Raw genomic sequence first — 7,390 nt, forward strand, 5'->3', positions numbered from 1 at the left:
TACTAACAATGTTGGACAAATTATTTTTAATATTTTTTGTCCTTGGTTAGAGATCATGGGTGGGTGCATGGGAACACGAACGTCTAGCCCTTAGCAATTAGGCTCTCAACCGACAGATTATCTCTAACCAATTAATTATTCAAATATATTGTCATCTCTTTATCTTTTGGCAAGTATTCAATTATCTACAAAGCTACAAATTATTTGTAGTAATAACTATCTACTAGCTTTTATCTCTAAGCTATATATTATCTCTAATATTATATATAAACCACATTTATCTATTGGTTATTATCTGCAAGCCAGTAATTATCTACAAGAGTTGTTACATTACCGTAATAGCCGCTATCAATAAGGACCTGCAGCTCCTTCTCCACACTATAAGTATCAGGTTCTCTCGTACTCTTTTCATACTCACTCATTCATACTTTCCTAACTCACGTACTTACTTGAGCGTCAAAGTCCTTTATTTTGCAGGTCCCCCCTCTTGTCTTCCTAACAAAGGTCATTCTCAGTCCGATGTGCAAAGTCCAGGAGCCCACCTTAGCCACCTCCACCTTGATGTGTGCCAACTCTGGATTTTGGTAAGTACATTTGGCTCCTACCATGGGGCTACAGTAAAACATACCTTGTGGCTTGTATCTCTTTTTCACCCATGGTTAGTAAGCGGTCTGGCCTCAGATGTGAGACCTCTTTCGAAGGCTCCCATCCTCCCCCAGCAACCATGCCAGATATTGATACCTTTTAACAACTCCAAAACCACATTGTAGAGATGGAGAGACGCCATGAAGAGGAACTTAGAAAGCTAAAGGCTAATCGTGATCAGCTCGAGGCTTGTTTGAGACATCCCCAGGGCGATGAGCACTTTGCTCATACATTGCTTGAGCGCACTCAAGGGGAATCACACCCTTGACACACAGTCAACACTCGTGACTATCCAAGTATCTCCCTCATACACCATCCAACAGGCCGAACAGGAGCTGCCTTTGTTGACCTCATCATGGAGGATGACATACCCCTAGGTTGGAAACCACTCAACCTAGAGCGGTATGATGGGACCACCGATCCAAATGAACATCTAGAGGCTTTCCTCACTAGGCAAATATGTACACCAATGATGATGCAATCATGTGTCGTGTCTTCCCAACATCCCTTAAAGGGGTGGCATTGACCTGGTACGGTGGACTTCCCCCAAGGTCCATTGACAGCTTCGACACTTTTGTTGAGCGTTCCAGTGTGCAATATGCAACCAGTCGGTCACATCGTATGACATCGACTGCTCTAGCCAGCCTGTGATAAGTAGATGATGAATCTCTCCAAAAATTCATGGATAGATTTGGACGTATTGTTGTCGAGATCCGTAATCTCAACCCAGAGGTAGCATTACACCCCATGCTCTTCACTCTAAGGCCTGGTAAGTTTGTGAATTGTTTGTGCAAAAAAAACCCCTAGTAGCATGGATGAGTTGCGTGAACGAGCCAAAGGCTACATCCAAATGGACGTGATGTCTAGGTTCTGGAACAAGGTATGACATGCCGAACAAAAGCGCGACAAGCAGGAAGGAAACACCAAGGCCAACTCACATAAGTTAAACAAGAGGCACAAGCCAGACAAGCGTCAGCCTCTCCCGAAAGGGCCCAGGTACGAGCGTTACACACCCTTGACGACCAATCATACTACAATCCTTAAGAAGGATTTCAACTTGGAGCTACTTGATGGAAGCTTGCTTGAGAAGCTTCTATGGAGGCTGGATCTTTGAGCTTCAATGAGGTCCTTCAATGGTGATTTTCCACCATGGAGATGCAGAGGAAGATAAAGGAGAAGAGGTGAGAGGAGGTGCCATCCACTAGGGAATAAGCCATGGAAGGAGAAGCTTCACCACCAAGAGAGTGCCTTGGATAAGAAACTTAGAGAGGAAGCTTCAATGGAGGAAAAGAATGAGAGAGGGGGGGGGGGGGGGGGGGGCACGAAATTGAAGGAGAAAAAGAGGGAGAGAAATTGAACTTTGAAGTATGTCTCACAAGTTTCACATTCATCAAAGTAATGACAAGTGTTACACATGCTTCTGTTTATAGCCTAGGTCACTAACTAAATGAAAGCTTCCTTGAGAAGCTTCTTTGAGAAGCTTACTTGAGAAGCTAGAGTTTAGCTACACACCCCCTCTAATAGCTAAGCTCACCTCCTTGAGAAGTTAGAGCTTAGCTACACACACCCCTCTAATGCTAAGCTCAAAATACATGAAAATACAAAAAGTCCCTACTATAAAGACTACTCATAATGCCCTGAAATACAAGGCTAAAACCATATACTACTACAATGGCCAAAATGAAAGGCCAGAAAGAAGAAAAACCTATTCTAATATTTACAAAGAAGAATGGACCCAACCTTGGCCCATGGGCTCAGAAATCTGCCCTGAGGTTCATAAGAACCCTAGGGCCTTCTTTAGTCGCTCTAGCCCAATCCTCTTGGAGTCTTCTAGTCAATACCCTTGGGGGTAGGATTGCATCATCCCATCCCCCTTGGAAAGGATTTGACCTCAAATCCAGAGGTTCTTGATACCCTGACCAAGACATTTATAGTAGTCTCATCTTGGCTACTATAAATGTCTTGGCCCTTCATAACCATGGTTTTCCTTGTTGGGCATTGAGAAGTAATGTGTCCTCTTCCAAGACATTTAAAGCACTTTATAGAGCTAGTCTTCTCTTGCATACTAGCCTTAGGGGGCTGCTTTTCTATTGTCTTCCCCTTATCATCTTTGGGCTTAAAAGGTGTCACCCCTAAGATGCCTTGACCTCGGTCTTTCTTTGGATAAGAGTGAGAGCCATAAGATTTTGAAGTAGACTTTCTTTTAAGTTGTTGCTCTACCCTTATTTCCCAATCTAAGTAAGCCTCTACATTATCCTTTCAATGGAAGTATAAGAGGTTAATGTTAGCCTCTTGAGGCTTTCTTTCCTTTTCTCTCCTATGAGAGTGAGGTCTAAGATGTGACCGATGCCTTCCGTCATAATAGTCACGAAGTTCTTCAGTTAGGCTCTTGCAAAAGTCATGACTACTATAGGAGACATATTTTTCTTTTCTTAACTCTTTTAGTATTTTCCTTCTTTCTTCTTCCCTTATGCGTTTCCTCTCATCTTGATTTATTTCTACCATTTCTTTTCCTTTTTCTTTTCTTTCTAGTTTTTCTTTCCATAATTTGAGGAAACTCAACTCATCTAAGATTCTAGATAGAGGGTCCTTATGATTAGTACCCTCACCATTAACACTAGATGAATGATGACTCATGTTGGTTCTTAAGTTGTGGTTCTTTCTTGTTTGGGGTTTGCAAAAGGTAAAAGCTAGGGTTCCAAAAGAACTCAAGATAAGCGTGATAAGCAAGAAGAAAGTATTATGCAATAACAAGATAAACTAGGCACGACTAGTAAAGAAAATAAGCTATGAAAGTAAGCAAGAAATTAAAGTGCAAGAAATGTAAACTAGGAGGATCCTAAGAGTGTTTGGATGACCACATTTAAGGTTCCCAACAAAACACTCACTATCCTAAGGGAAAATTGCGTATAATTATTACACACAAATGAAAGTTTGGTAACCTAACAGAGGCTCACAATACACTTCCAATGAAAGGCCTTTTTGTTACAAAATTTAAAAGCAATGGAGGTAAGTAAATTGTCAATTACAAAGTTACAAAAAAGTCCTCAATTTTGGTGGCTATTCTCTTTGGTGTTTCACTCAATTTGGAGTGTTTCCAATAGCTCTTAAGGTGGGTTTCCCCTTGCTTCTTGACTCAAATTCTTCAAGGGATGGCACCAATCCTCCTTTCTAATTCCCTATATGGCAACTCACTAACAAGGAAACAAGCAGACAAGCAATAACCAAAGACCAAAAAATGAAATAAAAGCTAAACCAATAGAGTTTTAACAAGACAAATTTTCAAGGATTATTCAACAATTAAAGCAATGAAAAACACATAAAATCAAGCTAGGACTCAAAGAGAAACCTAGAATGGCTCTAGAGTAGAGTAAAAAAATTATAAAAAAAGACTCAAGAAACCTCCAGTTTTGGCACTTGTTTTTACACTACTTTTCAATTGAAATTTCAGAACTAATATTGGTATAAAATAGGCACCAATTATAGAACAAATTTTGAGCCAAAACAACAAGCACGCTTCCCTTTCACTTTTTTTCCTAGACACTAATTTTCCTGCCAACTTGTGTGATTTTTCTTAGTTTTTCATTTTATCCAAATCACTTGGTTCTTTTTTCCTAATTTTTATCCAGATATCTAGAAAATTCAGTAAAAATTTAAGCTCGCAGTGACCAATTCCCAATAATTTTTACAAGCTCATATGTTCAAGCTACCCGCACCAGCGATTTCAAACTTCAAAATTTTTAAGCATGGTATATTGATTGCCTTAGGCTTATTTCAACCTTAGTATGTATGTTGAACTCACTAGGCTTGTTTACCACAGTTTTAGGAGTTCAATATTCACTTAGGATCAAAATTTCAACCAACAATTTAATCACCAAAACTCAAATTCACAATAGACACAATCATAAGGAAACCTAAAAGTTCAAGAAAAGGTTCACAATCAAAGACTCTCTAAGAATTTTGCATGAACATGTTAAGGACTAATTAACATGAAAGATTTGACTCAAATCAACTAATAGGCTAAAAGAATTTCATATACTCTTGAACAAATGAGTTAGAAAAAGAAACAAGAAAAATAAAATTTAGCACAACATAAGAAATCTTATGTGACAAGTTTCGTGACTAGACATAACTTCTATGACAAAACTACAATAGGAGAACAAGTCACTCTAGATTTTTGAGGTTTTCTTCTACTTTAATGTTTTTGTAAGAATTTTATGGTTTAGGTTTCAACCACAAAAAATTATCAAGACAAGACTCAAAGGAACCTAAACTCAACACAATTCATGGTTCAAGAATAAGAACAACAAATTTGAACCATAGAAAATCAAATCTAGCTTCTATAGCAAGTTTAATCGGTGGAAATTCTAAATATCATGTTAAAAACATTTAGCACAAGACATGTGAGGAGATACATGGAGAAAAATGAAGAAACAACAATGGAGGAGAAGGTAAAGCTGGAAATTAGTGGAGGTTTAAGGAGCACCTTCTTGAAGCTCTTGTGCTTTGATTACCACTTGATGGAAGCTTGCTTAAGAAACTTCTATGAAGGTTGGATCTTTAAGCTTCAATAAGGTCCTTCAATGGTGATTTTCCACCATGGAGATGCAGCGGAAGATAAAGGAGAAGAGGTGAGAGGAGGCGCCATCTACTATGATGCAAGCTCCATTGGAGCTTGTAGGCCTAGGATCTTCTTCATCAATGGATTCCTTTGCTTCTTGGAAGATAAATGGCAGCGGAATGGAGAAGGAAGAGAGAGAGGAGACGCCACTTCAAGGAGAAGATGAGTCTAGAAGAAGCTCACCACCATAGGAGGCCATGGATAAGAGCTTGGAGGAAGAAGGAGATGAATGAAGGGAGAGGGAGAGAAGAGCACGAAATTTTGTGCTCAAAAGGAGCTCTGAAATCTGAAGTTAATATTCAAATGATCAAAGTTGAAAAAAATACACACACATGACCTCTATTTATAGCCTAAGTGTCACACAAAATTGGAGGGAAATTCAAATTTCACTTGAATTTGAAATTGAATTTGTGGAGCCAAACTTTGGAGCCAAAATTTCACTAATTATGATTAGTGAATTTTAGTTATGGTTCAGCCCACTAATCCAAGATCAATTACAAGATTCTCCACTAAGTGTGCTTAGGTGTCATGAGGCATGAAAAGCATGAAGGACATGCACAAAGTGTGACTATATGATGTGGCAATGGGGTGTAGTAAGCAAATGCTCACCTCCCCCTCTAAAATTTAATTGGATTGGGCTTCTACCAATTCAATTAAATTTATTTCCAACCACACACATCAAATATCCACTTAGTGCATGTGAAATTACAAAACTACCCCTAATACAAAAACTAGTCTAGGTGCCCAAAAATACAAGGGCTGAAAAATCCTATATTTCTAGGGTACCCTACCTACAATATGGAGCCCTATATACAAGGACCAAATATAATGACATCCTAGTCTAATATGTACAAAGATAATTGGACCCAACCTTGGCCCATGGGTTCAGAAATCTACCCTAAGGTTCATGAGAACCCTAGGGCCTTCTTCAGCAGCTCTAGCCCAATCTTCTTGGAGCCTCTTGCTCATGGTTCTAGTGATTGGTCCCTTCCTAGGGAGGATTGCATCATCCCCTTCCCCTTGAAGAGGATTTGACCTCAAATCTGTTAGTTCCTCCTCCTCAATATCAGCTCCACCTGCAAAAGGAGTTAAATCAGAAATGTTAAAAGTGGTGCTGACTCCATACTCTTCTGGGAGGTCCAACCTATAGGCATTGTTATTGATCCTCTCCAAAACCTGAAAAGGTCCATCCCCTCTAGGGCTAAGCTTGGATTTCCTTTTAGTAGGGAATCTATCCTTCCTAAGATGGAGCCAAACCCAGTCACCCTCATTAAGAACTAGCTCTTTTCTTCCTCTATTGCCTTTAGTTGAATACACCTTTGTTTGGTTCTCTATTTGGTTCTTAACCCTCTCATGCATCTTCTTTACAAATTCTGACCTAGATTCCCCTTCTTTATGTATAAAAGAAGTGTCCAGTGGGAGGGGAATGAGGTCTAACGATGTTAGGGGATTAAACCCATAGGCAACCTCAAAAGGGGACTGCTTGGTGGTTCTATGAACCCCCCTGTTGTAGGCAAATTCTACATGAGGAAGATACTCATCCCAAGACTTATGGTTGCCTTTCAGAAGAGCCCTTAAAAGGGTGGATAAAGACCTATTCACTACCTCTGTTTGCCCATCAGTTTGTGGATGACAAGTGGTAGAGAAAAGAAGTTTAGTTCCTAACTTAGCCCATAAGGTTTTCCAGAAGTGGCTAAGGAACTTAGCATCTCTATCTGACACAATGGTCCTAGGCAAACCATGGAGTCTCACAACTTCCCTGAAAAAGAGTTTTGAGATGTGGGAAGCATCATCCACCTTGTGGCATGGTATAAAGTGTGCCATCTTGCTAAACCTATCCACCACCACAAAGATAGAGTCTACACCTCTTTGGGTTCTAGGAAGCCCAAGGACAAAGTCCATACTAATGTCTACCCAAGGTGCAGATGGGATGGGTAAGGGTGTGTATAGCCCATGAGGCATCACCCTAGACTTGGCTTGTAAACAAGCCACACACCTAGTGCAATGCTTATGGACATCTTTCTTCATATGGGGCCAATAAAACTTTTCTTTGAGTAAGACAAGGGTCTTGTCTATCCCAAAGTGGCCCATGAGCCCACCCTCATGGCTCTCTTTCACAAGTAA

This window comes from Glycine max, chromosome 15, assembly GCF_000004515.6.
Source record: "Glycine max cultivar Williams 82 chromosome 15, Glycine_max_v4.0, whole genome shotgun sequence".
NCBI lineage: Eukaryota > Viridiplantae > Streptophyta > Magnoliopsida > Fabales > Fabaceae > Glycine > Glycine max.